Genomic DNA, 27,599 nt, shown 5'->3' on the forward strand with positions numbered 1-27,599 from the left:
CCTGTGTGTAATATAAGGGATGATGGGATAAAATGCTAAATGGTTTAGCACTAAATTATTAAGTGATGTATCCCTGAGGTATTAAACAGATAGAAAATGCAGAGCAGGTGTCTCTCCTAGCAAGACTTGATCACCAGTTTAAGTGCATATTGATAACAAATGCACTTCAGAGAGAAAATAGTATTAGTAATATTTTTGCTGCATGAAAGCCTGGTGTCAGGATGACTAAAAGCTTCTCCCTGCAAAGAAATGTTCATTTCTTCTTCTTCTTCTTTTTTTTTTTTTGTTAAATTAATCATGTTAAATGTTAGGTCCCTGTGGAGCAAAAAGGGAACTCTAGAGGGATTTGAGCATTTCCTTGTCTCTTTCCCTCCATCATTTCTGCATGCAAAAAATAGAATGAGTGGAAGAGAAGATCTAGCTACATAATGTAGTAAACATGGAAAACATGAACACAGTTAGTGTGGCAAAATAAAAAGATAATTTTGCCAGAATGAGAGTAAAGAAAAGTTTATGAAAGCAAACATTGGCGTTAAAAAAATCCAGCTTAGAACCACAGTTAAGTTAATAGCTTAACTCTGTTTTTGGCTTGATGTCCATTTTATTCGACTGATAAGAGGAAAATAGAATCTTTCTGGTCTACTTGGTAATCAGAAGGTCTGGCTGAAAATTAAATAGTGAAAATATGTGTTTGTAAGTGAGTTGGAAGGCATTTCTCTTTTTTCTCCTTAGGCCTCATATAAATCTAAGCATAGTTCCTGATAGGTTTATGGAAACACAATGTTAGTTTTCTGTGGCCCTTGGGAGCTATGTAAGATTGGCTCAAACCTTGCTCCATGCACTATGGAAGCCCTGAGCGCTCTCCTCAAATTGCGAAAATTCTCATGAGGGTAAAATGCTTTTGTTATCTATCATCCTTGGATCTGAGTGCTGTGTTTACTGCATTAGTTTGGTTATGAATCTTTTCACTATTCCACTTTGTTTTGACCTATGATGGCCCATGTGTTGAATTGAACCCTTTCTTGAATTATACGTATTCTCTCTCTCTCTTACACACAAACTCACACCCTTCACTCAGAGAAGTCATGGAGACATGTAAGTTCAGTTGGTATAACATTTTACATGTAATCCTCATTTCACAGATGTGAGACGGAGGCTTTGAGAATTTTAGTAACTTGCTTGAGGCTCTGGAGTCTTGTACATGGAGTTGGGCCTCCAATATAGATGACTGACTCTAAGTCCGTCGTCTTCTCTACTCTTTTGTCCTAGACTTGAAATCCCTGTTGGTTTAGACAGAGGCCAGCAAACTATGCCACAGCGCCAAACCTAGGCCTCCATCTGTTCTTATCAATAAAGTTTTATTGGAACACAGCCATGCTTATTTGTTTACATGCACTCTACAGCCACCTTCTCGCTACAATGGCTGAGTTGAGTAGTTGTGACAAAGACTGCATGGCCCACAAAGCCTAAACTTTATTCTCTGGTCCTTTACCAGAGAACAGTTTCCAGACCCCTATTGTAGATGATAGATTAGTATGTACTTCATGAACAACTAGGTTCATGAATATTAACAGGCATAACATGATTTTTTAAAAGGGTGTTCTGTGATCTAATCAGTTAAGGAAATGCTGGTTCAAATGAAATTAAACAGACCCCTTCCTAGAGTCTTTACTATACTGATGCGTGCAGTTTCTCCTCAAGAAGATGAAGAGATCGTGCATAACTTGAACCCAGAACTGTGTATGTGTGTGTGTGTGTGTTTGTGTGTACGTGGTGTAAGTAATGATTCATAAGACACATTTAGGAAAGCCTGGATTGGGTAATAATTTGGGGAATATACTTCCTAAAGGGTAGCATTCGAATTCCTAGGTCTTCCTTGGGAAGGTGGCTAGAGAAGAGTAGAATTTTCCATTTGTAATTTCAGATTGACTAATTTAATGTAATCTCTAATATTACTTTAGAAAAAGGTTCTCAGTCTGTGGTCCAAAGGATCACTAGGATTTTCTACGACCTGGGCAGAAGCTAATCTCTTTTGACTTTGTAGGAAAAAATAACCCAGCAGATAGAATTTTGTCCATTTTATTTTCCTCCCCATACATTTTTCTTGAGCCTGTCTGTGAGTATCAGCTATAGGTGATAAACAAGAATCAAATGATTATTAATAAAAAATTGGAAATGTCAGACCTTATTTAGTTTGATAATCTTTTTTAAAAAGGTGCGTTTATGGTTGCTACATGGTACTTGTATCATGTAGTTACTTTCTGCCGAATAGATTGCTCTTTATATGTATGGTAAAATTATGTATCATGTATTTTGTAGTATTCCGCAAATAGCACACAGGGTTTCCAGGGGCTCTAGCTGGCTTTGGGAGGTTGGAACAGCAGTGTTCAGTGCTGGAAGATTATATTACTCACAACTTATTTGGTTGTAGATGACAAAAATCCAATTCAAATTTGATAAGTAATTGACTTGTATAACAAGAGCAGCAGTGGAGGTAGCTCCAGGCATGGCTGTTTCCAGGAGCTCAAATGACATCACCAAAACTTTGTTTCTCTTTATTATTTTGTTTTCACTTCCTCTGGTTGATTTATTTTCGTGGAGTGTCTAAGGTTATTGGCATTGCTAGCGCACATTGTTTCTATAGGTAGAGATTCCAAATTTTCTTAAACAGCTTTGTATTAGTTCCCGAGAATGTCTTTGCTTGGTCCTCCCTGGCTCATCTGTCCAACACTGGAGCATTCCCTATGTCCAGGGTGAGGTATTCTGATTGGCCAGATTGGATGTCATGATCAGATGTGTGACCAGCAAGGGACATTTCATGTTTGACAGTTCCCCAGGATCTAGAAGGCGAGGTTCCTAAAAGAGAAAAGAAGAATGTATTGTCTGAAGAAAAATGAAGGGATATCAAAGGTCTGTTCATGGATTTAGGAGGCAGAGACATTGGCTTGGGGCAGAAAGAATATTGATTTGGGAAATAGGGGACCACACTAGAATGTAAGCTTCATGAGGCCGGAGTTTTCATTTATTCACTACTTCTAAAATAGGGCTTGGCACAAAGTAAACACTCATTGATAGAGTGAATGAAATATTCAAATGGACCACGGGAATTCAGGATTTAGTAGAAAATATCATGAATATCCTGGGGGCGATATGGTAGATTTTAAAATACCCACAGTTGTTCACCCCTTCCATAAAGAGATAGAGTCTATTTCCCTATCCTCGCATCTGAATTGGGAACATGACCAACTTTGGACAATGAGACATTAGTGAACATCACTGGAGCAGAAGCTTGAGACACACTCATGCGTACAGGACATGCCAGGCTTGTCCTCCTGCAGCTCTTGGATCTCTGCCACCATTTGAATGAGCCAGAGCTAGCCTGCTGGAGGATGAGGGACCTTGTAGAAGAGAGCTGAGGCACCCAAGCCAACAGCCAGCCAGCCTCCCAGCTAATCCAGAAACCAATCACAAACTCACTAGTGAGTCTCAGCCAAGATCAGACAGCCCTGGCCATGATCAGCAGCATCTCCCAACCCCAATTGCCAATTGGCAGACACATGAACTAAATAGAAGTTCCTGTTTTAAACCACTGAGTTTTGAGGGAGGTTTGTTTTTTTTTTGGAGACGGAGTCTCGCTCTGTCACCTGGGCTGGAGTGCAGTGGCTGGATCTCAGCTCACTGCAAGCTCCGCCCCCCGGGTTTATGCCGTTCTCCTGCCTCAGCCTCTGAGTAGCTGGGACTACAGGCGCCCACCACCTCACCTGGCTAGTTTTTTGTATTTTTTAGTAGAGACGGGGTTTCACCGTGTTAGCCAGGATGGTCTTGATCTCCTGACCTCGTGATCCGCCCGTCTCGGCCTCCCAAAGTGCTGGGATTAGAGGCTTGAGCCACCCCGCCCGGCGAGGGAGGTTTGTTATGCAACACACGCTAACTGATATAGGTACTTAGATTCTTGCCTGAAGAGAAATATTGTCAGGGTCCAATTCCCTGGTGACCAATTTGTTCCTTGTTATCATTCTTTCAAGTCCAGAGGTTTTAAAGTCCTCAAGTTCATGCCTCGATTTTTCCTTCCCTTGGTGTGCAAATATATGCCTAACATTTGCATTTTTATCAGTCTTTCTATATTTCCTTGCCAGATTTTCATGAGAGTGTTTTATAATTATTAGTATTATTTTATTGTCACATATATATCTCAGTTAATGCCGACATAATTGTTCTTGCTGTTGTAACCTGAATTAGGAATTTTCACAGTTGGGTATTGATCATTCATGTAATTGTATGATGAAGGAAATACAATTCCCTCTCTGCCTTTGAGAAATCAAAACAGTGAGGAGAAAGGATGAGGCAAATAAAAAATCAAAACATGTGTGGTATTTTAAGAGGCACTGTCTTTATTTTTTTTTCCTTAAAAAGAGAAGCTATTATTGTTTAGGGAGTTTCTATTATAATAAATATCAACAAAATTGTTTGTTTGGGAATTCAAAAAATACATGCTTACTGGAAATGATTTCCAGGTAAAGTTTTATAAAATTACTCTTGCTTTATTATATTATGTACATTTTTATTGTATTAAATATAAATTATATTACATAGCATTATAAATTGTTATTAAAATGACCTGCAGCATAACTAGCAGGGAACTTACATATAACTGTAAAGAATGAAATAAAAATCTATTAATGCAATAAACCTACTTAATAAAAGTTACTTTCATATTCAAAAACAAAATATTAAGGCATGCTTCAGATCTGAAAGTCAAAAATGAGGGAATAAATTAGTGAAGGTTAAGAACCTTGTAGCAGCTGACTAACAAAGCTCTAGGGGATTATAAAATTTCATGCTCTTGTAATAAAAAGGATAAAGGATTGGCTAGAAGACCACTAAAAGTTAAAATAAATGAACATAAAGGAGATGAAAAAGTCTGACATGAGTGAGACCACTAAAGTGTAAAGACTAAAGAGATGGTATTAAAGTGTTAGAGGCTGGAATTATGCAAAATGAATTCTGGTGGTAGATTAATAGAAAATTATAAAGGTAAATGAGTTCGGTTTCATGGTTTCAGAAAACTTTATATATCTCATTATTTTTCTTAGCACTTAAGAAGAAGCAGGGTAAGACAAATTAAAATTTGGCATAAACCATATTGAAGTGGGTGGAAGTGCCAGTTATCCCCCAGTGCTATTCCCTGCACATTCCCCACGATTGACCTTCACTTGTGGCACATGGCAGCCCCAAACAAAGCAAATTTTCCCATCTCTCCTGTTCATAAGTGAGACAGTGAATCTAAGTTCTCATTTAATTAGTTCTAAGAGGAAGTGACAACTTCCCGGAAATATATTCAAAAGGAAGTGGTGGGTAACTTCTGGCTCTTCCTTCCTGATGGCTGGAATGTTGATATAATGTCTGGTGCTCCAGCAGTAATTTTGGACCATGAGGTGATCATAGGGATGGAAGCTATACATGGGGAAGCAACAAGGCAGAGGGAGCCTGGAACCCTGCCCCTCTGTCCACCATGTCAACTTGGGCCTCCTAGTGCCAGACTTAGGAGACATCACCCATTGTTATTTTGGGTTTTCTATCCTTGTAGTCAAATACTAATCTTAATAAAGACAGAGTGGACTTCTACTATTTCCAGGCCTGCAGTGAAACACAGGATATTACAATACCAGCTCCCATGTCAGGGTTGGTGTTGGAGGATGTGACCACTGTGTTGATGCTGGAAATGAATATTCCACTATAAATCAGGGTGTGCTCCAAAATTCACAACAAGAGATACTGAGAAAGAGCAACCTGATGGTGGTCATGGCATTTGTTTCAAAGCTCAATTTACATTGATAGAACAAAGAATTTAGGTTGCATTGCAGATCAATATAAACAGCTATTTGGAAAGGTTGCTTTTCATCATATTTTCTTAAGATCGAGAAAATGTCAATTAATGAAAACAGAGATGCTTTACTACTGCTTATTTGTGGTGACTTTGAGGAAGAATAATGGATTTTATGTGGTGGAGGCAGGCTCAAGCCCTCCATGAACTCCACCCGCCCCATGTCTTGACCCCTCCACAGCTATAAGCATTTTTCCTCTTTGCCTTGACCTTTCCCAAGCCAACCTAGCAGAACAGTTGAAATGGCACTTCGTTGCTCTTAAGGAAACACCCGATACCTTTGCTATAGGTAGCATTTGCCCTTGATCCAGAGTAGATTTGCCAAACCATTAGAACAACTGCTGATCTATATAGAAATTTCTTATGGTCTGAAAGTAATAATGGTGGAACTTTCTCAGGACTGTTAGGAAAAGTATCTTTTTGCTTTTGTTTCCATGTGTTCTCCAAGAAGCCATCATATGTCGTGCCTCACCCTCTGCAACTCCCGCACCTCCTCTGGGTATTCGTAGCACACTCTTGACTAATGCTTACCTCTGTCTTTGCATGCACTGGGCTGCATTCCAGTCCCTCCCTCCCTTCATCCCTCCCTCCCTTTCTTTCTTCCTTCCTTCTGCAATATTTATTTAGTGTCTACAATATTTATTGTATTTATTTAGGCATTTTCTAAGCACTAGAAAGATGGCAGGCAACAAGACACCTGAAAATGTTCCTTTATAGTTTCACTAAGTTTTGGCCCTTGAATGCCCTTAAGGAAGAGTCATTTATGACTTCAGCTAAGGTCCAATTTTAATATATTAAAATGAGGTCAGGGTGCAGAAGGGAGCCCCTTAGTCAACTGTAATCCAGATTTTACATGATCCTTGACCTTATTCCTCTCATATACCTGGAAATTCTTGTGAAAGTAACAACAACAATAACCAACTACAAATTTGCTTGTGGTGACAAATGTAATATGAACAAGAAAAACCTACAGGTGATGAAAGTTGTAGGACAAGTGGAGATTTAAAAAAGGTGGTTTTTAGTTAGAAAATAGAGCTTTTAAATAAATTGAGGAGTGGAAGAAAGTATTTAAATGATGTCTTGGATCTGTAACTTTGTTTCTATAAATGAATGTAGATAAAATATTTGGAAAACCCAGTCCGGTCAGGGAAGACATTAGAATTTAAAACAGAGATAGATAACTAAAGACTTAAAGAATGGAGAATCCATGGGGTATCTGGAAGGTGGAAATTCACAAAGGACAAATGTCGATTAATGAAAACAGATAATGATACCCTTTATCAACATAGGATGGTTATCCTTCAGGATGGGCTAGGAAGCAGCAGTAACTAACAACCCCAAGTATCAGTGCCTTAACACACTAAAGCTTATTTCTTGCCTGTGCCATAAATGCAGCAGGCTATCTAGGTGGAGTGGGGGAAACGCTCTGCTCGTAGCAGTCACCCATGTACCTAAGTTGAAAGAAGCAGCACTTCAACAGTGACCCTCATCACTGCAACAGAGGATCAGACATGGTAAATCACTCAGCACCTCTTAAAGCTTCCACCTGGAAGGAACACCTGTAACTTTTGTTTACATTTCATTGGCTAATGCAAACTAGCTGGCCATGCCTTCCCTAGGGGTGGGCAGGGGTTACCATCCTACCACCTGCCAAGCAGAGCCTCAGAACTCATTGTTGAGCTGCACCAATGTCTATAGCAGTGTGTGCACTTAACCCCAAGGATGCCAGTCTCCCACTGCACAGGCAGCTCCTTGAAAGCAGAAACCCCTCAACCAGCTCTCTCAATCACCCCGTTCAGCCAAGGGCTTGGTGCATAGGAGGTTTTCAGTAAATGTTTGTTGTACTGAGTCGATCTCCATTCCACGTACTTCCCGAAACCTCTCATGATTTGTTGGTAAAATTTTCACCCTTAATTAGTGAAAAAAGAAACTCTTTCTATGAGTTCATAAATTATTTACCTTACAAAGCCCTTCTGAGCTCTTTGAGCACACTGTAAATAATTTATGTTCATACTTGTGTGATTTCAAATTTGTTTATTAATGTTATCTTGGAGATAGAAAACAACCTAAGTGAAACCACCCTAACTTATTTTACAGATCACTTGGAACAAGAAAAAAACATGCTTTTCTTCTCATGTGGAAATGTTATTGACCCACCATTAGAGGGTGCGAAGGCCCAGTTCTTTCCCGATGTTAAGCAAATATTTCTGCTGGCCTAAGCCATGACATTCACGCCCATTTAGTGAATTCCTACTCTATCCAGGTAATGAACTAACACGTTGAGTCTGTAGTACTCAATATATCCAGCCCTAGATCCCTCTCCTGAACCTCAGCCTGTTTCTCCAACTGCCCTCTCCTCGTCTCCACGTGGATGTATCTCATTAATACCGCAAACTTAATGTGTCCAAAACAGAGCCCTTAATTTCCAGCCTCCTACCTCACAGCTTCCAAAGTCTTTTCCCATTTCAGAAACTGCAAACTCCATCCATTTTACTGCCCATGTCACAAACCTTATATATAGCTTCGACTTTGTGCCTTCTCTCATGCCCCATATCCAATCTTCTGAAATATTCTTGGTGCCACCTTCAAAATATATCCAGACTCCAGTCGCATTTTACCATCTCCAGTTGCCTTTTACCATCTCCACTGACACCACCGGAAGCCACCCTGCCTTGATTGCTTACCTGGTTTGTTTGTAGCGGTTGAAACAGGCATTCTGTTTCTACCACTGGCCCCTGCACTCAACTTCTGTGTAGCATCCAAAGGAAGTCTTTTGAAATGAAGTCACTCCTCTACTCAAAATTCCCCAGTGCCCCCGTTTGTCAAGCTGTGGAAAAGCCAGAGTCCTCCAGTGGCCCATAAGGGCCGACGTGGTTTGCATCCCATGCCCCCAACTGCTCCTACCATCCCGTGTCCCGTCACTCTTGCCCTCACACACACTGTCCCAGCTATGGAAACCTCTTAGGGTTTATGTGAACCTTCTGTGAACATTCCAACCCTGCTGCAGCTTTAAGACTTTGTGTTTGCTGTTTCCTCTGACTTAACTGATTTCCCTTCAGAGAGCCACATCTCTCCTTCTGCCCATGCCTCCAAGTCTCTGCTCAAATGTCACTTTGACACTGAGGCCTGCACAGACCCGCCTACCTGTAGGGCGACACCTTTCCCCCCTTCCACAAGCATGTCCTGTCTCCTTCGCATTGCTCTCTCTTTCTTCGTAACGCCTATGTATTTACTTGTTTATTTATACAATGCCCCCCCCACCATGCCCTTTCTACAATGTAAAAATAGTGAGGGCTGGGCTTTGATCATTTATTTCAATGCTATCTCCCAGCCATCAAATAGAGATAGCCCATGGTAGATGCTCAATAAAGACTTGCTGAAAAAAATAAATTTTGTAATATGTAATTTTATTGTTCATGAGTTATTTCTTGTCATTAAGTATTAGTTTTCCAACTACAGCGTCTTTTCAGCAGAGACTGACATAGATTCCTTGGAATTCTCTTTGTTTCTAAATGTAAAATGGTCAGGGATAGATGGCTGATAGTTGGGTGATGTCTTCCACTTTTCCAGGAGGCTTCACTCTTCCTTCAGAACATTCATCACCAGAGATTTTCTTTAAACAAAAGTGTCTACGACTTAGAATCTTGTTTTTTTTTTTTTTTTTTATTATACTTTAAGTTCTAGGGTACATGTGCATAACGTGCAGGTTTGTTACATATGTATACATGTGCCATGTTGGTGTGCTGCACCCATCAACTCGTCAGCACCCATCAATTCATCATTTATATCAGGTATAACTCCCCAATGCAATCCCTCCCCCCTCCCCCCTCCCCATGATAGGCCCCATTGTGTGATGTTCCCCTTCCCGAGTCCAAGTGAGCTCATTGTTCAGTTCCCACCTATGAGTGAGAACATGCGGTGTTTGGTTTTCTCTTCTTGTGATAGTTTGCTAAGAATGATGGTTTCCAGCTGCATCCATGTCCCTACAAAGGACGCAAACTCATCCTTTTTTATGGCTGCATAGTATTCCATGGTGTATATGTGCCACATTTTCTTAATCCAGTCTGTCACTGATGGACATTTGGGTTGATTCCAAGTCTTTGCTATTGTGAATAGTGCCGCAATAAACATACGTGTGCATGTGTCTTTGTAGTAGCATAATTTATAATCCTTTGGGTATATACCCAGTAGTGGGATGGCTGGGTCATATGGTACATCTAGTTCTAGATCCTTGAGGAATTGCCATACTGTTTTCCATAATGGTTGAACTAGTTTACAATCCCACCAACAGTGTAAAAGTGTTCCTATTTCTCCACATCCTCTCCAACACCTATTGTTTCCTGATTTTTTAATGATTGCCATTCTAACTGGTGTGAGATGGTATCTCATTGTGGTTTTGATTTGCATTTCTCTGATGGCCAGTGATGATGAGCATTTTTTCATGTGTCTGTTGGCTGTATGAATGTCTTCTTTTGAGAAATGTCTGTTCATATCCTTTCCCCACTTTTGGATGGGGTTGTTTGTTTTTTTCTTGTATATTTGTTTGAGTTCTTTGTAGATTCTGGAAATTAGCCCTTTGTCAGATGAGTAGATTGCAAAAATGTTCTCCCATTCTGTAGGTTGCCTGTTCACTCTGATGGTAGTTTCTTTTGCTGTGCAGAAGCTCTTTAGTTTAATGAGATCCCATTTGTCAATTTTGGCTTTTGCTGCCGTTGCTTTTGGTGTTTTAGACATGAAGTCCTTGCCCATGCCTATGTCCTGAATGGTACTACCTAGATTTTCTTCTAGGGTTTTTATGGTATTAGGTCTAACATTTAAGTCTCTAATCCATCTTGAATTAATCTTCGTATAAGGAGTAAGGAAAGGATCCAGTTTCAGCTTTCTACTTATGGCTAGCCAATTTTCCCAGCACCATTTATTAAATAGGGAATCCTTTCCCCATTTCTTGTTTTTGTCAGGTTTGTCAAAGATCAGATGGTTGTAGATGTGTGGCATTATTTCTGAGGACTCCGTTCTGTTCCATTGGTCTATATCTCTGTTTTGGTACCAGTACCATGCTGTTTTGGTTACTGTAGCCTTGTAGTATAGTTTGAAGTCAGGTAGCGTGATGCCTCCGGCTTTGTCCTTTTGACTTAGGATTGTCTTGGCAATGCGGGCTCTTTTTTGGTTCCATATGAACTTTAAAGCAGTTTTTTCCAATTCGGTGAAGAAACTCATTGGTAGCTTGATGGGGATGGCATTGAATCTATAAATAACCTTGGGCAGTATGGCCATTTTCACGATATTGATTCTTCCTATCCATGAGCATGGTATGTTCTTCCATTTGTTTGTGTCCTCTTTGATTTCACTGAGCAGTGGTTTGTAGTTCTCCTTGAAGAGGTCCTTTACATCCCTTGTAAGTTGGATTCCTAGGTATTTGATTCTCTTTGAAGCAATTGTGAGTGGAAGTTCATTCCTGATTTGGCTCTCTGCTTGTCTGTTACTGGTGTATAAGAATGCTTGTGATTTTTGCACATTAATTTTGTATCCTGAGACTTTGCTGAAGTTGCTTATCAGCTTAAGAAGATTTTGGGCTGAGACGATGGGGTTTTCTAAATATACAATCATGTCATCTGCAAACAGGGACAATTTGACTTCTTCTTTTCCTAACTGAATACCCTTGATTTCTTTCTCTTGCCTGATTGCCCTAGCCAGAACTTCCAACACTATGTTGAATAGGAGTGGTGAGAGAGGGCATCCCTGTCTTGTGCCAGTTTTCAAAGGGAATTTTTCCAGTTTTTGCCCATTCAGTATGATATTAGCTGTGGGTTTGTCATAAATAGCTCTTATTATTTTGAGGTACGTTCCATCAATACCGAATTTATTGAGCGTTTTTAGCATGAAGGGCTGTTGAATTTTGTCAAAAGCCTTTTCTGCATCTATTGAGATAATCATGTGTTTCTTGTCTTTGGTTCTGTTGATATGCTGGATTACGTTTATTGATTTGCGAATGTTGAACCAGCCTTGCATCCCAGGGATGAAGCCCACTTGATCATGGTGGATAAGCTTTTTGATGTGCTGCTGAATCCGGTTTGCCAGTATTTTATTGAGGATTTTTGCATCGATGTTCATCAGGGAGATTGGTCTAAAATTCTCTTTTTTTGTTGTGTCTCTGCCAGGCTTTGGTATCAGGATGATGTTGGCCTCATCAAATGAGTTAGGGAGGATTCCCTCTTTTTCTATTGATTGGAATAGTTTCAGAAGGAATGGTACCAGCTCCTCCTTGTACCTCTGGTAGAATTCAGCTGTGAATCCATCTGGTCCTGGGCTTTTTTTGGTGGGTAGGCTATTAATTGTTGCCTCAATTTCAGAGGCTGCTATTGGTCTATTCAGGGATTCAACTTCTTCCTGGTTTAGTCTTGGGAGAGTGTACGTGTCCAGGAAATTATCCATTTCTTCTAGATTTTCTAGTTGATTTGCTTAGAGGTGTTTATAGTATTCTCTGATGGTAGTTTGTGTTTCTGTGGGGTCGGTGGTGATATCCCCTTTATCATTTTTTATTGCATCTATTTGATTCCTCTCTCTTTTCTTCTTTATTAGCCTTGCTAGCGGTCTGTCAATTTTGTTGATCTTTTCAAAAAACCAACTCCTGGATTCATTGATTTTTTGGAGGGTTTTTTGTGTCTCTATCTCCTTCAGTTCTGCTCTGATCTTAGTTATTTCTTGCCTTCTGCTAGCTTTTGAATGTGTTTGCTCTTGCCTCTCTAGTTCTTTTAATTGTGATGTTAGAGTGTCCATTTTGATCTTTCCTGCTTTCTCTTGTGGGCACTTAGTGCTATAAATTTCCCTCTACACACTGCTTTAAATGTGTCCCAGAGATTCTGGTATGTTGTATCTTTGTTCTCATTGGTTTCAAAGAACATCTTTATTTCTGCCTTCATTTCGTTATGTACCCAGTAGTCATTCAGGAGCAGGTTGTTCAGTTGCCATGTAGTTGAGCGGTTTTGATTGAGTTTCTTAGTCCTGAGTTCTAGTTTGATTGCACTGTGGTCAGAGAGACAGTTTGTTATAATTTCTGTTCTTTTACATTTGCTGAGGAGTGCTTTACTTCCAATTATGTGGTCAATTTTGGAATAAGTGTGATGTGGTGCTGAGAAGAATGTATATTCTGTTGACTTGGGGTGGAGAGTTCTATAGATGTCTATGAGGTCCGCTTGGTGCAGAGATGAGTTCAATTCCTGGATATCCTTGTTAACTTTCTGTCTCGTTGATCTGTCAAATGTTGACAGTGGAGTGTTGAAGTCTCCCATTATTATTGTATGGGAGTCTAAGTCTCTTTGTAAGTCTCTAGGGACTTGCTTTATGAATCTGGGTGCTCCTGTATTGGGTGCATATATATTTAGGATAGTTAGCTCTTCCTGTTGAATTGATCCCTTTACCATTATGTAATGGCCTTCTTTGTCTCTTTTGATCTTTGATGGTTTAAAGTCTGTTTTATCAGAGACTAGGATTGCAACCCCTGCTTTTTTTTGTTCTCCATTTGCTTGGTAGATCTTCCTCCATCCCTTTATTTTGAGCCTATGTATATCTCTGCATGTGAGATGGGTCTCCTGAAGACAGCAGACTGATGGGTCTTGACTCTTTATCCAGTTTGCCAGTCTGTGTCTTTTAATTGGAGCATTTAGTCCATTTACATTTAAGGTTAATATTGTTATGTGTGAACTTGATCCTGCCATTATGATATTAACTGGTTATTTTGCTCATTAGTTGATGCAGTTTCTTCCTAGCCTCGATGGTCTTTACATTTTGGCATGTTTTTGCAATGGCTGGTACCGGTTGTTCCTTTCCATGTTTAGGGCTTCCTTCAGGGTCTCTTGTAAGGCAGGCCTGGTGGTGACAAAATCTCTAAGCATTTGCTTATCTGTAAAGAATTTTATTTCTCCTTCACTTATGAAACTTAGTTTGGCTGGATGTGAAATTCTGGGTTTAAAATTCTTTTCTTTAAGAACTTTGAATATTGGCCCCCACTCTCTTCTGGCTTGTAGAGTTTCTGCCGAGAGATCTGCTGTCAGTCTGATGGGCTTCCCTTTGTGGGTAACCCGACCTTTCTCTCTGGCTGCCCTTAAGATTTTTTCCTTCATTTCAACTTTGGTGAATCTGGCAATTATGTGTCTTGGAGTTGCTCTTCTGGAGGAGTATCTTTGTGGCGTTCTCTGTATTTCCTGAATTTGAATGTTGGCCTGCCCTGCTAGGTTGGGGAAGTTCTCCTGGATGATATCCTGTAGAGTGTTTTCCAGTTTGGTTCCATTTTCCCCCTCACTTTCAGGCACCCCAATCAGACGTAGATTTGGTCTTTTTACATAATCCCATACTTCTTGCAGGCTTTGTTCATTTCTTTTTCTTCTTTTTTCTTTTGGTTTCTCTTCTCGCTTCATTTCATTCATTTGATCCTCCATCGCTGATACTCTTTCTTCCAGTTGATCGAGTCGGTTACTGAAGCTTGTGCATTTGTCACGTATTTCTCGTGTCATGGTTTTCATCTCTGTCATTTCGTTTATGACCTTCTCTACCTTAATTAGTCTAGCTGTCAATTCTTCCACTCTTTTTTCAAGATTTTTAGTTTCTTTGCGCTGGGTACGTAATTCCTCCTTTAGCTCTGAGAGGTTTGATGGACTGAAGCCTTCTTCTCTCATCTCATCAAAATCATTCTCTGACCAGCTTTGATCCGTTGCTGGCGATGGGCTGTGCTCCTTTGCAGGAGGAGATGCGCTCTTATTTTTTGAATTTCCAGCTTTTTTGCCCTGCTTTTTCCCCATCTTTGTGGTTTTATCTGCCTCTGGTCTTTGATGATGGTGACATACTGATGGGGTTTTGGTATAGGTGTCCTTCCTGTTTGATAGTTTTCCTTCTGACAGTCAGGACCCTCAGCTATAGGTCTGTTGGAGATTGCTTGAGGTCCACTCCAGACCCTGTTTGCCTGGGTATCAGCAGCAGAGGTTGCAGAAGATAGAATATTGCTGAACAGCGAGTGCACCTGTCTGATTCTTGCTTTGGAAGCTTCCTCTCAGGGGTGTACTCCACCCTGTGAGGTGTGGGGTGTCAGACTGCCCCTAGTGGGGGATGTCTCCCAGTTAGGCTACTCAGGGGTCAGGGACCCACTTGAGCAGGCAGACTGCCCCTTCTCAGATCTCAACCTCTGTGTTGGGTGATCCACTGCTCTCTTCAAAGCTGTCAGACAGAGTCGTTCGCATCTGCACAGGCTTCGGCTCCTTTAGCTGAGCCCTGTCCCCAGAGGTGGAGTCTACAGAGACAGGCAGGTTTCCTTGAGCTGCCGTGAGCTCCACCCACTTCGAGCTTCCCAGCGGCTTTATTTACCTACTTAAGCCTCAGCGATGGCGGGTGCCCCTCCCCCAGCCTCGCTGCTGCCTTGTGGTTAGATTGCCACAGACTGCTGTGTTAGCAAGGAGGGAGGCTCCGTGGGCGTGGGACCCTCCCGGCCAGGTGTGGGATATATTCTCCGGTGTGCCGGTGTTATAGCGCAGTATTGGGGTGGGAGTTACCCGATTTTCCAGGTGTTGTGTGTCTCAGTTGCCCTGGCTAGGAAAAGGGACTCCCTTCCCCCTCGCGCTTCCCAGGTGAGGCGATGCCTCACCCTGCTTCAGCTCTCGCTGGTCAGGCTGCAGCAGCTGACCTGCATGGATTGTCCGGCACTCCCGAGTGAGATGACCCCAGTACCTCAGTTGAAAATGCAGAAATCACCAGTCTTCTGTGTCGCTCGCGCTGGGAGATGGAGACTGGAGCTGTTCCTATTCGGCCATCTTTCAGAATCTTGTTATGCAAAGTTAGAAATGCAGATTATCAGGCCTCATCCCAGACCAATGACATTTGAATCTGCATTTTAACACGATGGCAGCCAGTGCCTGCTTCCTTCATGTTCATATTCACAGGAATCACCTGGGGATCTGATGAAGATGCAGATCCTGCATTTCTTACTGACTCTCACCCAGGTGAGCCCATCGCAGCTGCCTCTGAGTGCCCTCTCAGCAGTGAGGGCTTGAGAGTCTGGGAAGAGCTCTACCCACACTTAGACATTCACAGGGTGTGTCCACGACTTGGGCTCTGAGAAGTCCTGCATTCGTGGCATTAGAAAAAAATCTAGTCGGCCAGGTGCAGTGGCTCACACCTGTAATCCCAGCACTTTGGGAGGCCGAGGCGGGCGGATCACCTGAGGTCAGGAGTTTGAGACCATCCTGGCTAACATGGTGAAACCCCATCTCTACTAAAAATACAAAAATTAGCTGGGCGTGGTGGTGGGCACCTGTAATCTCAGTTACTCGGGAAGGTGAGGCAGGAGAATTGCTTGAACCTGGGAGGAGGTGGAGGTTGCAGTGAGCCGAGATTGCACAATTGCACTCCAGCTTGGGCAACAAAGCAAAACTCCGTCTCAAAAATAAATAATTAAATAAATAAATAGATAGATAAAAAGAGAAAGAAAAAAATCTAGTGTTTTCCAAACATATTTGGTGACATCAGTGAACATCAGATTCCTCCTCTCATTCTCTATTCCTGGGTCTCCTCTGCTGGCCTCTCTCTAGGTGCCATGTTGATTTTTTTTTTTAATTTAAATTTAAAGATACCACTTCCAGTAGAGCGTTTGAGCTGAGCCTGGAGACATCTCCAGCCTCACCCCACTTCACTTCACCCTTGAATCGATCCTCTGGCAGCACTAGCTGCTCCCTTGGCTGCACGGTTCTTTCCTGTTTTATTTCACATAGACAGATCTTTCCTCTTTAGGGTGCTCTCTTCTCATCGTGGTTTTTCCAGCCTTCTGCAATTCCTTCGGTCTCAGCTTGGGTGCCCTGTCCTCCATGAAGCCTGCGTAGATTTCTCAGATGGACTAAGTGCCCCTTTGCTTTCACTCTCTGGTGCGAGTGGGGCAGTTGGACCTCTGCAGAGCACTTGCAGAGCACTCACCATGCTCCCTGTGGCCATCTACTTTGGTTTCTGTCCCTGCTCAAGATCCTGAGGGCTCCTCCTTGAGGGCAAGCTCAAGGTCTTCTCATTTATCCTTAGAACTTTGGACCTTCCAAAATAGTTAGGTAATTATCTGCATGGACCTTTAAAACCGAAGCCGAAAACATGTACTAAATCCACCCTTAAGAACCCCCTTGCTGCCTTAAGGACCTGGAGGCAACACCAGTAAAAACAAGTAAAAAACGGAGCAGAGTTTATTTAAAAAAAAAAAAAAAAAAAAAAAGTTGGTGTGAAGAGCTCTAAGAAACATCAGAAGTAAATTTTTCAATGTTGTGCAACTCTTCAAGTCAGAAGAATTTAATTTCAGGAAGAATAAGGCCAGGATGGATTGAAAATGGAATGATTTGAACGTAGAATGTTTTGGCTGCAGGGGACGTAATAAACAGAGGACAGAGACTCCAAAGGATAGAGTGCCTAGCAGTCACAGAAGCAGGGGGTGCGTAACATTGGAGCTTTTATTCAGTACCAGGATGTGCATTCCTGGTTTTAGTAATATGTATGTATTTTAATGAGTATTTGAAAAAAAATTGGATTTTTCTATTTAAGGTCAAACTATCATAAGTTTCCTGACTCAATGCTTTTATTTGATTCAGGTCAAAGAAAAAAGTATAAAGAAAAATTAGGATAGGTGGTATGTGGGTGGCTGATATACCAATGACTGATGCTGGGAAAATATTTTAAGAAACTGGACTGGTGATTGAGAAGTCAGTTTTCCTGCCCTTTGGATGCACAAGCTTGCTCTGCTGTTCCTGTTTAGGGATGTTTGAATTAAGCGATGCTGCCCCTTCATCATAGCTGATTGGACCAAGAGTGTTCTCCTGGCCTAAGTTGGGCCAATCCGATTCTCCTTTTCAGGAGTTTAGAGTTGGGACCCAGGGAGACCTGATGAGAATTCTGAGTGTGGTGTGGTGAACTTGGTTGTCCTGGGGTTGCCATATTTTGCTATGTGAACTGAGAAGCTTAGACAGCTGTGAGATATAGAAAGGAGAGAGCGATGCAGGGAAAGAAAAATAAAATAGATGCACAGAGAAAAGCAGAAATGAGAGGCAGAGGTCCTGGTCACAGTTCTTTTCCAGATTCTGGTTCCTCCCTAGTCTGGCTGCAATCTTACCATTGGTTTTCTGAGACACGCTACCGTGCTGATAACAAATCTCCACCTACCAACCCACTTCACCCCCAGCACTTGTCTCTGAGGCTTGTTTGAGTTACTACTGTTCCTTGCAGCAGAAATCCTCTACCAATGACTATCAAACAGGTAAGTTACCTTCGGTGGACCTCAGTTACTTCATCTGGAAATGGCAGAAGCTAGCTAGTTTTCCCGAAAGGCAGGTCACATACCACTGGAGAAAGTTGAGAAGATCTTAGGTGATATTTAGGTCCAACACTAAATATTATTGAATTGCATAGTGATTCCATTTCTAAATGTCTTTCAGTCCTTCTGATTATATGTCAAGGAGAAGTTCAGTTTGATTCTAGTAGGTTTTCTTAAATACTTTTCTAATGCTTGTTCTCTTTTTAACAAAGAGAAATGAGACTTCAGATCGGGAGATTTAAAGGCTATAATAGCCAGTTAGAAATTGGAATTTTTTTCATTGAATTTATTTATTATTATTATTTATTGTAAAATTGTTTTAGTTCTGGGTTTTCATTTTTGGTAGTGAGATACAACTTCCACTAAAAATAACTCTTAAGATGAGAGAAAAAAACCAGCTATTACTTACATTGGAATTCCAGTTATAAATTCTGAATGACAGAAATAGAAAATCACCATTTGGCCAACACCACAGTAGTTATTATTGCAGGCAAGAATCATCAGTGACTGCTAAAATTAGTGGGTAAAATTAAGGTGAGAAACAGGATATTTGCATAGTCTCATAGTCTAAAAGAATCTCCCCACAAGGCACTATTTAGTACAAAGGAAGAAATAATACCTTTACAGTGGAGAAGAGGCTGACGCCGCTTTCACCAAGAGATCAAAGTTAATAGTACATTAATCACCCCTGATATGAGGCCCTGAGAAGGCGCAGCACCATTGTCAAAAATTGTTGACTTCAAGCTAATCATGAGAAAACATCAGACAAATGTAAACTGAGAGGTATTTTACAAAGTAGCTGGTCAGTGCTTTTTGATCATGTTGAGGTCTTGAGAGAAAGAAAGACTGAGAACCTGTCACAGATTGGAGGAGACTAAGGAGGCATGACAACTGCACATAATCCTGGTGTGGATGTGCTTTGAATCCTGGGTGGTGTCTTGGTTTGGATCCTAGGTTGGAGTCCTGGGTTGGGTCTTGGTTTGGATCCTGGATTGAGTCTTAGACCAGAAGTGACATTGGTGGGCATTTGGTTGTATTTGAGTAAGATCTGTGAATTACTTAACCTTATTGTATTTATGTTAATTTTCTGCTTTTTAATAATTGGACTATATGTGAAATGGAAGCATTTTGGGAATCTAGAATCTGGGTGAAGAGTGTACGGGTATACTAGTTTTGCAACTTTTTTCCCTGTAAATCTGAAATTATTTCTACATGAAAAACTAAAACAAACTGTAAAAATTCCTTTTTTTCCTAGACCAGTGGTTCCCATGTGGGTCAATAATGCCTTTTGGGGGACATTTGGCAATGTCTGGAGAAATGTGTGGCCATTGCAACCAGTGGGTAGAGGCCAGGGATGCTGCCACACATCCTACGGTGCACTGGGTGCCCCCCACAACAAAGAACCATCGGGCTCAAATATCATCAGTGTTGAGATTGACAAACTGTTCTAGAACAACTCAGTTTTTAAAAAATATATAAACACAAGGGGTGTTAAGAGAATAATAATATAGGAGTTGTGTGACTATACTGCAGCTGGTATAGAAGTGTCTGAACCTCATTAGAATTGATCTCTGCATTTCTACCTAGGTCTAACATTTTGGAGTCTGTGAGTTCAGGGGCAGTGCCATTCCCACCTGGGCAGTGCCAGGTGGGAAGCTTTGTGACCGCTCACTGCGAGTGGCCATCATTAGTAAACTATTTTCTTTCTTTCCCCTGGTCCAAAGCGAGTACATCAATCTGACCATTTCTAATGAGATATAGGATAATACTGCGTGGACAAGACTTGCTGTCAGCCACTGCCTGGTGGGCTTAGAGAAATAAATGATCCTTCATTAATTAACCTTCACTTTCTATGTAGATTCACTCATTGAGATGCAGGTAATTAAACCAAGGTCATTTCAAGGACTGACAGGGGGAAAAAAAAAAAAAAAACACAAAAAACAAAAAAACCCCAGCAGTTGGAAGGTGGTGCAGTTTTTTGGGTAGAGGACTTGGGATTCTATTTTTATCTTGTGCAGAATTGTTGAATCATCTTTTCTTGGCTTTTAAATAATGTACCCTTGTTTTAGTGGGAGATTCTTAAGTTCACCTCAAAACTGCATCTCAAATTTTCAACGATTTAGGTTATTTTAGGTTATAGATAACCTCCTGTGGGTTTCAGGCATACATGTTAAGGCAAAAATTTAATTTAGGGGAGCTAAACCATGTAAAGAAAGGGAAATAGAATTATGTTTGAGAGACGAAGACCCATTTTATTGGACAGAGAAGAGGAGTGTGATGCTCTTCTATCAGTTTGAATCCTGCAGTTCTTGATTTTTATTGCTTGTAATGCGGGGCCCGTATGATATATTATAGTGGTTAAGAACATGGATTTAGAGTTGGGTGGATATGATTTCACATCCTAGCTCTGCCGTAGACTCAGACCCTGGGTAATTCATTTCACTTATTTAGCCTTGGTTTCCTCATCTGTTAGATGGGTCTAATGCTGGTTCTTACTCTCAGGGTTGTTGGCACGATTCAGTGTAAGAGCTGGAGAAGGACCATTCTCAGGGTGCACATAGGGATGACAGTTATCTCTTAAGAAATGTTAGCTATGTGCCATGTGGTATTCCAAGGGCTTTACTGCCTTCCATCAACCTTCTGAGTTAGGTTCTGTTATTGTATGTTTTATAGATGAGGAAACTAAGACACAGAGAGGACAAATGATTTGCCCAAGACACCACAGCCATTAAGTAGCAGAGTCAGGAGTTGAACCTAGTTAGGTGGTTGATCTTTACCCCCATACTGCACCATCTCAGTGCGTAAACTGTTGGCTCTTATTATTAGTATCATCCCTCATTATGCCTTAAAAATATAGTGCTAAAGCAAATCCACTCAGGAATACTTTTCTCTTGGGAAAAAGGTGGTTCTTGGGTGGTAGAACGAGTGAGTTCCTTGAGGCCTACAATAGTCATGTCACAAATTTCAGAGAATGCCCATTTTGCTTATTAATAAAAAATGTGTAATCTCCATTGGGGCTTATCGCCACCTTGTGGCAGGCTGAGGCATGACAAAAGAGCCTTGGCTGCCCCGTTGGCATTCCTGCAAATTTCCTTTTCTATCCGGGCCTGAAAATGTACTTTGAAAAAAGGTATCTGCCGTGTCACAGTCTCATAGCCACTTCAGCGTCTGACGGGAATGTATTTGGAATTGAGGTGTTACATTAAAGTTCCAGGATTACAATAGAGGCCAATGACGTTTGGCTTATCAGTGTCCCTTAAAGGAGATTGTATGAATTTCTCGGCGTGTCTGGCTAAGCACCTTACCTTTAATCATAAAGGCGAAATGCTTAATTTGTTAAACATATACAGAATCAGAAGTAGGGCCATGCACTGTAGCTAATATTGCTTGCAGTTATTAAAGTCAGTTTTTATCTGTTTAAACAGGTCATAAAAAAGTAAAATCTGAAATACAGGACTAACTCCCTCCTTCCTATGATATTTAATACATATTCAAAATTCCGATTAAGAATCAGTGCAAACCAGAAGAGAGAGAATAGCTTAAAAGGCAGAAATGAAGTTTCAGTCTGACCGCTATTTGTGTTCTAATTAAGGTTGGCCAACCTTTAAATGATGCAGTGTTTTTCATTAACTCCTACTAAAATCATATCAAATCAGAATTCTTCCCCCACTATACCCCAACACATTCTTTGGTGTTTTATAAAACAGCAGGCTCATTTCTGTCCTGTCTCGACTACTCCCAACCATATGTAAGCTGAGGAAATGCTTCTAATTTACCACACTTTTGTTTCTCTTTTTGTTATTCTTACTCTTTTCTTCCATTTTATGATATTGCAAGGTTCAAACGATCCTGCATGTTAGAAGCGAACATTACTCTGTGTGCAATATTTGGCTCTTGTAACAGAAATGTAAACTGCTTGCCTTATGGAAGAAATACCACTTAACCCTTCAATATTATTTTATTAATTTAAAAATTACAAAGAGGGCCACTGCATGATTTTGTAATATTTCATGAAGACATGTATAGAAACCTCTATCCTTCCATTTCTAATGATATGGGAACACCAGTGTTAAGAACTTGATGTATGTGGGTCTCTATTGTTGCCTGTGCTTATACAAAGATACACAGCACATATATACACATTTAACCTCTCTGTGCCCTGGCACCTGTTATCTGTAGAGTGAGGGATAATAATACAGATCTCCAATCTTTTTTCATACTGTTGAGACCTAACAATCTCTGAAAACCATAAGTTTTTTTATAACTCATTTGGATGCAAAACCTGCCCTAAACTGACATAGGGCTATTGATAGTCATTATTTATCCCAGCTAGTGAGAATGTTCAGATCTTTTGATGCAGAAATAATAATGTTTTTGATGTGCTTTTGCTATCCCAGAGCCCACTGCAGGATTAGATAAGCCATGGTAAGTGCTTCTGGGGTAGGCAGCCTCCACACTGACCCCTGATGATGCCCTCTTCCTGGTATTTATGCCCTTGTACACAACTTTCCCTATGAATGTGGGCTGAACTTGTTGGCTTTCTCCCAATGAACAGAATATGGGTAGAAGTGATGGAATGCCACTTTGAAGATTAGATTAGGTGGGATGTAATTTCCATCTTGGATGCCTTCTCTCATCCTCTCTTGAATCGCTTGCCCTGGGGAAAGTTGGCTGCCATATTGTGAAGTAACTGTAGAAAAGTTCAAGTGGTGAAGAATTAAGGTGGGCCACAGCTATGTGAGAGAGACTGAAGGCAGATCCTCCCAGCCCCAGTCAAGCCTTCAGATGAGACCACAGCCCTGGTGGCATCCTGACTGTAACCAATGTCAAGAACCCTTGAGATGGAGGCACCTAGTTAACCTGCTAAGCCTTGCCCAGATTCCTGACCCTTAGGAACTGTGAGATAATACATTTTTTTTTGTTGTTATTTTAAGCTGCTAAGTTTTGGGCATTTTGTTATACAGCAATGGATAACTAATACAGCACTATATTACTTTCTAAAATTCAAAGCATTCTGACTTACAAAACATATCTGGCCCCGAGACTCAGATGGCTCTGTAGTACCTACTTCATAGGGCAATACTTGTTAATTGCTTAAAACCATGCATGGTACATTGTAGTGGTCAATAAATATTAGTTACTTTTAATCTTACCAATTTTTTTTTCTATTGATGTATTAAATGAGATTGTACCACTTCTTCAGTGGTTGGTATTATCACTTACCAACACATTATTCTGCAACTTGCTTTCCCCCCTGCATCCCCCCCACCCCATTTAATAGTATTTTACAGAGTCTTCCGGTCAATATAGATACAGATTTTAGTCATTTAAAAAAGTCAAATTCCTTCCTGATCAGCATTTATTATTATTATTTTTTTAGTTATTTTTTTCTTCCTAGTTATTCCAGTTAGTTTTTTCTTTGTTTTGGTCACTATTGACAATACTGCAAAAACTGTCTTGAGAATATTTTCAACTCAGCTGAGTAGTCCAAATTCAGCTTTTTGAAGTCAGGTTTATAGAGGTATGATTTACACACAGTAAAATTCAACTCTTTTAAAAGTGTACAGTTCTATATGTTTTGAAAAATGTACACAGTCATATAGACTACCACTGTCATCAAGCTATGTAACAATTCCATCATCCCCAAATTCAATTTTGCTTAATATCTTTTGTTTAAAAAGGTAGCAACTACAGAGCAATATCAGTGCAACATTATAGGCTATAACCATGTAAACCACCCTCCCTCCACTCCAACATTAAAAGAAAAATCCAGCCAAACTGAAATGGCTCTTCAATTACTCTCAAGTTTTTAAACCTTTGCCAAAAGTGTTTGAGCTTAATTAAGTTAAAATATTTCAAAGGGAGCCCAGTTGTAATAATTTGTTTATAATACAAGCTTCCCTTTGATCATGAATGTTCACTTTTATAGAAACCCTGTTATCATTCTTGGGGTAAGGGATAAAGTAAATTAACTTTGCGTTGGAGAAAAAAAAAACACAGGAAATTAAAGAAGTACCTGAGGTGAACTGCCTTATTAATAACAGAAAGATGTGACTTTATTGAGCCATTGGGCCAGTGGGGTGGAAACATAGAGTCTGTGGGGGGATAGTGTGAATTGCTTAGATATTATGGATACAGTTTATTAAAAAGATAGCTTTAAAAAATGCGCTTAATATCCCTCTTTCTGGTCCCAGTGTGAACCCTCCTGGTTCTTGCAAAAGACAAACATTGCCTTGAGAAAGTTAGCAAACAGTGGTGCAGCACTCTTCCTTAATTTGGCTGGAAGTAACTGGGGAAGGATTTTGCATCTGTGCTGGTGGGCGTCCCAGGCCAGAAGAAATTCAATGCCACTTTTCCAGTCCTTCCTTTCTTACTTGCTTTGAAGAGCAGGTATATATGTATTTACTCTAATTGTATTTAAAAATCTGCTTTCATGCTCTCCCTTTCCCTCCTACTATTTCCTCCCTTTTCTCAGCTTAATTTTGTTTTCTTTTGACAAATAGTCAGAATTTTTTAAAAAAAGATCTCTATATTAACTCTAACTAGAGAATAACTGAGGTGCTGAGAGCATTCTGAGCTGGACTGGGATAGAATTTGCATTAAGATACTGGCAATGAGATGTAGAAAGAACGGGAAATTTAAAACATATTTTTGCTAGAGACCTGGTTTCTGATGCCAGCTCTACCACTTAAAAGCTGTGAGCATTTAGAGACTTTACTTACCCTCTCTGTAACTCAGTTGACTTTATTCATGGGATTATTAGAAATGTCAAGAGAATTGAGGTGTGTGAAAAGACTTTGAAAACCATTAATTACCTGTACAGAATAAATGATAGAAGAAACGTTTGTGGAATTTAAGTGATAGGACTTGGGTTGTTTCCTGGGTCTGCCCCTCCATGACCTACTTAATCTCTGCCAGTCTCATATTCTTCTTCTTCTTTTTTTTTATTTTTGAGACAGAGTCTCACTCTGTTGCCCAGGCTAGAGTGCAACGGCATGATCTTGGCTCACTGCAACCTCTGCCTCCCAGGTTCAAGTAATTCTCTTGCCTTAGCCCCCTGAGTAGCTGGGATTACAGTTGTCCGCCACCGTGCCCAGCTTTTTTTTTTTTTTTTTTGTATTTTTAGTAGAGATGGAAATTTCACCATGTTGGTCAGGCTCGTCTCGAACTCCTGACCTGAGGTGATCCACCTGCCTCGGCCTCTCAAAGTGTTGGGAGCCACCGTGCCTGGCCCAGTCTCATATTCTTTACAGGGGAAATGGGGAGGTTACCTTCTCATGAGGCTGCTTACATTTTACAGTTGATGTAAGCTCAAGTGTTCTGTAAACTCTAAAGCAGGAGTTGGGAAACTTTCTGTATATAAATACTAAATGTTTGAGGCTTTGAAGGCTGTATGTTTCTGTTGCAACTATTTAATTCTGCCATTGCAGTACAAAAGAAGCCACAGACAATACATAAATGAGTCAGTGTGGCAGTGTTCCAATAAAACTTTATTTACAAAATGAGTGGCAGGCTGGATCTGGCCTGACCTGCCACAGTTTGCTGGCTCCTGTTCTGAAGCATATGATGCAGTTTCATTGAATTGTCACAGTGGTTTGAAGACTGTCTATAACTACTGTTCTGCATTTAGCCTCTCGTGTTGCCACAGGGAAAATGGGGTGGTGATTATGAGCTAGTGGTGTGTGATGTCAAAATGGTGGGAGTGTGAACTGCTCCTTAAGCAGTGTGGAGGCTCTGAAGGAAAAATTTAGTGGCCTCCATACCTCAAATCTGTATACCAAGAGAAATTACAGATGAATGAATGAATAATGAAATTACAAATGAATGAATGAATAATGAAATTACAAATAAATGAATGGATAATGAAATTACAAATAAATGAATGAATGAGTGAAGGAATGAATCAAAACTGAATTAACAGCCAGGTGTGGTGGCTCATGCCTGTAATCCCAGCACTTTGGGAGGCCAAGGTGGGCGAATAACCTGAGGTCAAAAGTTTGAGACCAGCCTGACCAACATGGTGAAACACCATCTCTACTAAAAAATACAAAAGTTAGCCGGGTGTGTTGGTGGACGCCTGTAATCCCAGCTACTTGAGAGGCTGAGGCAGGGAGAATTGCTTGATTGTGGGAGGCAGAGGTTGCAATGAGCTGAGATCGTACCACTGCACTCCAGCCTGGGTGACAGAGCGAGACTCCATCTCGAACACACACACCAACAAAAAACAAACAAACAAAAAACTGAATTAACTTTTAAATGTTAAAAAAGTAAAGCCATAAAAGCACTAGGAGAAACCATAAGATCATTTATTGGTAACCTTAGCCTGAGAGCAGACATTTTCCATGTGACTCAGAATCTAGAAACCATAAAACAACCCCAATAAATTTAAGTATATTGTTAAAAATATGCATGATCAAAAATACCAAAAGGAAAGTAAAATGTCAAATAATAAACTGGGTAATAGTGCAACTTATATAGTAAAAAGTTAACCTTTTACTATACAAAGACCTCCTAGAATTTGATAAGAAAATGACCAAAAATCTAAAAAGAAAACAGTTAAGGGATAATAATAGATGATCCACAGGAAGAGGAACCATAAAGGAGGAACCAAGAGAATAGAAACCAACAAAAACCCTGAGGTGGTTGAGCCACTGAATTACCTGACTTTGGAAGTACTTACTTCGAAACTTATTGTTATGAGATAAAAATGCATTTTATTTGAGCGGTTTTGATTCTGCCATTCTGTTATTTACAGCCCACATCATCCTAATTGATACAGAAATTAATGGTCAGGAGACCCTTTCTCTAATAGTAAGAGAGTAAATAAAGTCCCTGGAACTTAGATTCCTGCTGTCCCCTAGAGAGAAAGAAGAAAAAGTGGAGAATTCAGAAGTAACCGAGGTTCAAAACTAAAATGGCAGATTAGTCACCAATTTAAATGCATTTTTTTTTTAGAAGGAATGCATTGGTTATTCATTGTTATACCACAGATTACTTCCAAAGATAGCAGCTTGAAACAAAAAATATTTATTATCACTCAGTTTCTGAGAAGCAGGAATTGAGTAGTGGCTCAGCGGAATGGTTCTGGCTTAGTGATTCTCATGAGGTTGTAGTAAAAATGCTGGCCAGGGCTGCAGTCATCTGTCAGTGCGACAGGGATGTGGGGACAGAGGACCTGCTTCCATGATGGCTCACTCATGCGGCTGTGGTACAATCTCTCTTCCTTGAATGTGGACTCCCCAACTCCTCCCACCAAGCCATATGCTACTTGAATGTCCACATAACATGGTATCTGGCTTCCAAGATAGACAAAGCAGAAATTGCAAGGCATCTTAGGACCTAGTCTCAGAAGTCACACACCTTCATTTCAACAATATCTTCTAGATCAGG

The sequence above is a fragment of the Piliocolobus tephrosceles genome, chromosome 20 (genome assembly GCF_002776525.5).
Source record: "Piliocolobus tephrosceles isolate RC106 chromosome 20, ASM277652v3, whole genome shotgun sequence".
Lineage (NCBI taxonomy): Eukaryota > Metazoa > Chordata > Mammalia > Primates > Cercopithecidae > Piliocolobus > Piliocolobus tephrosceles.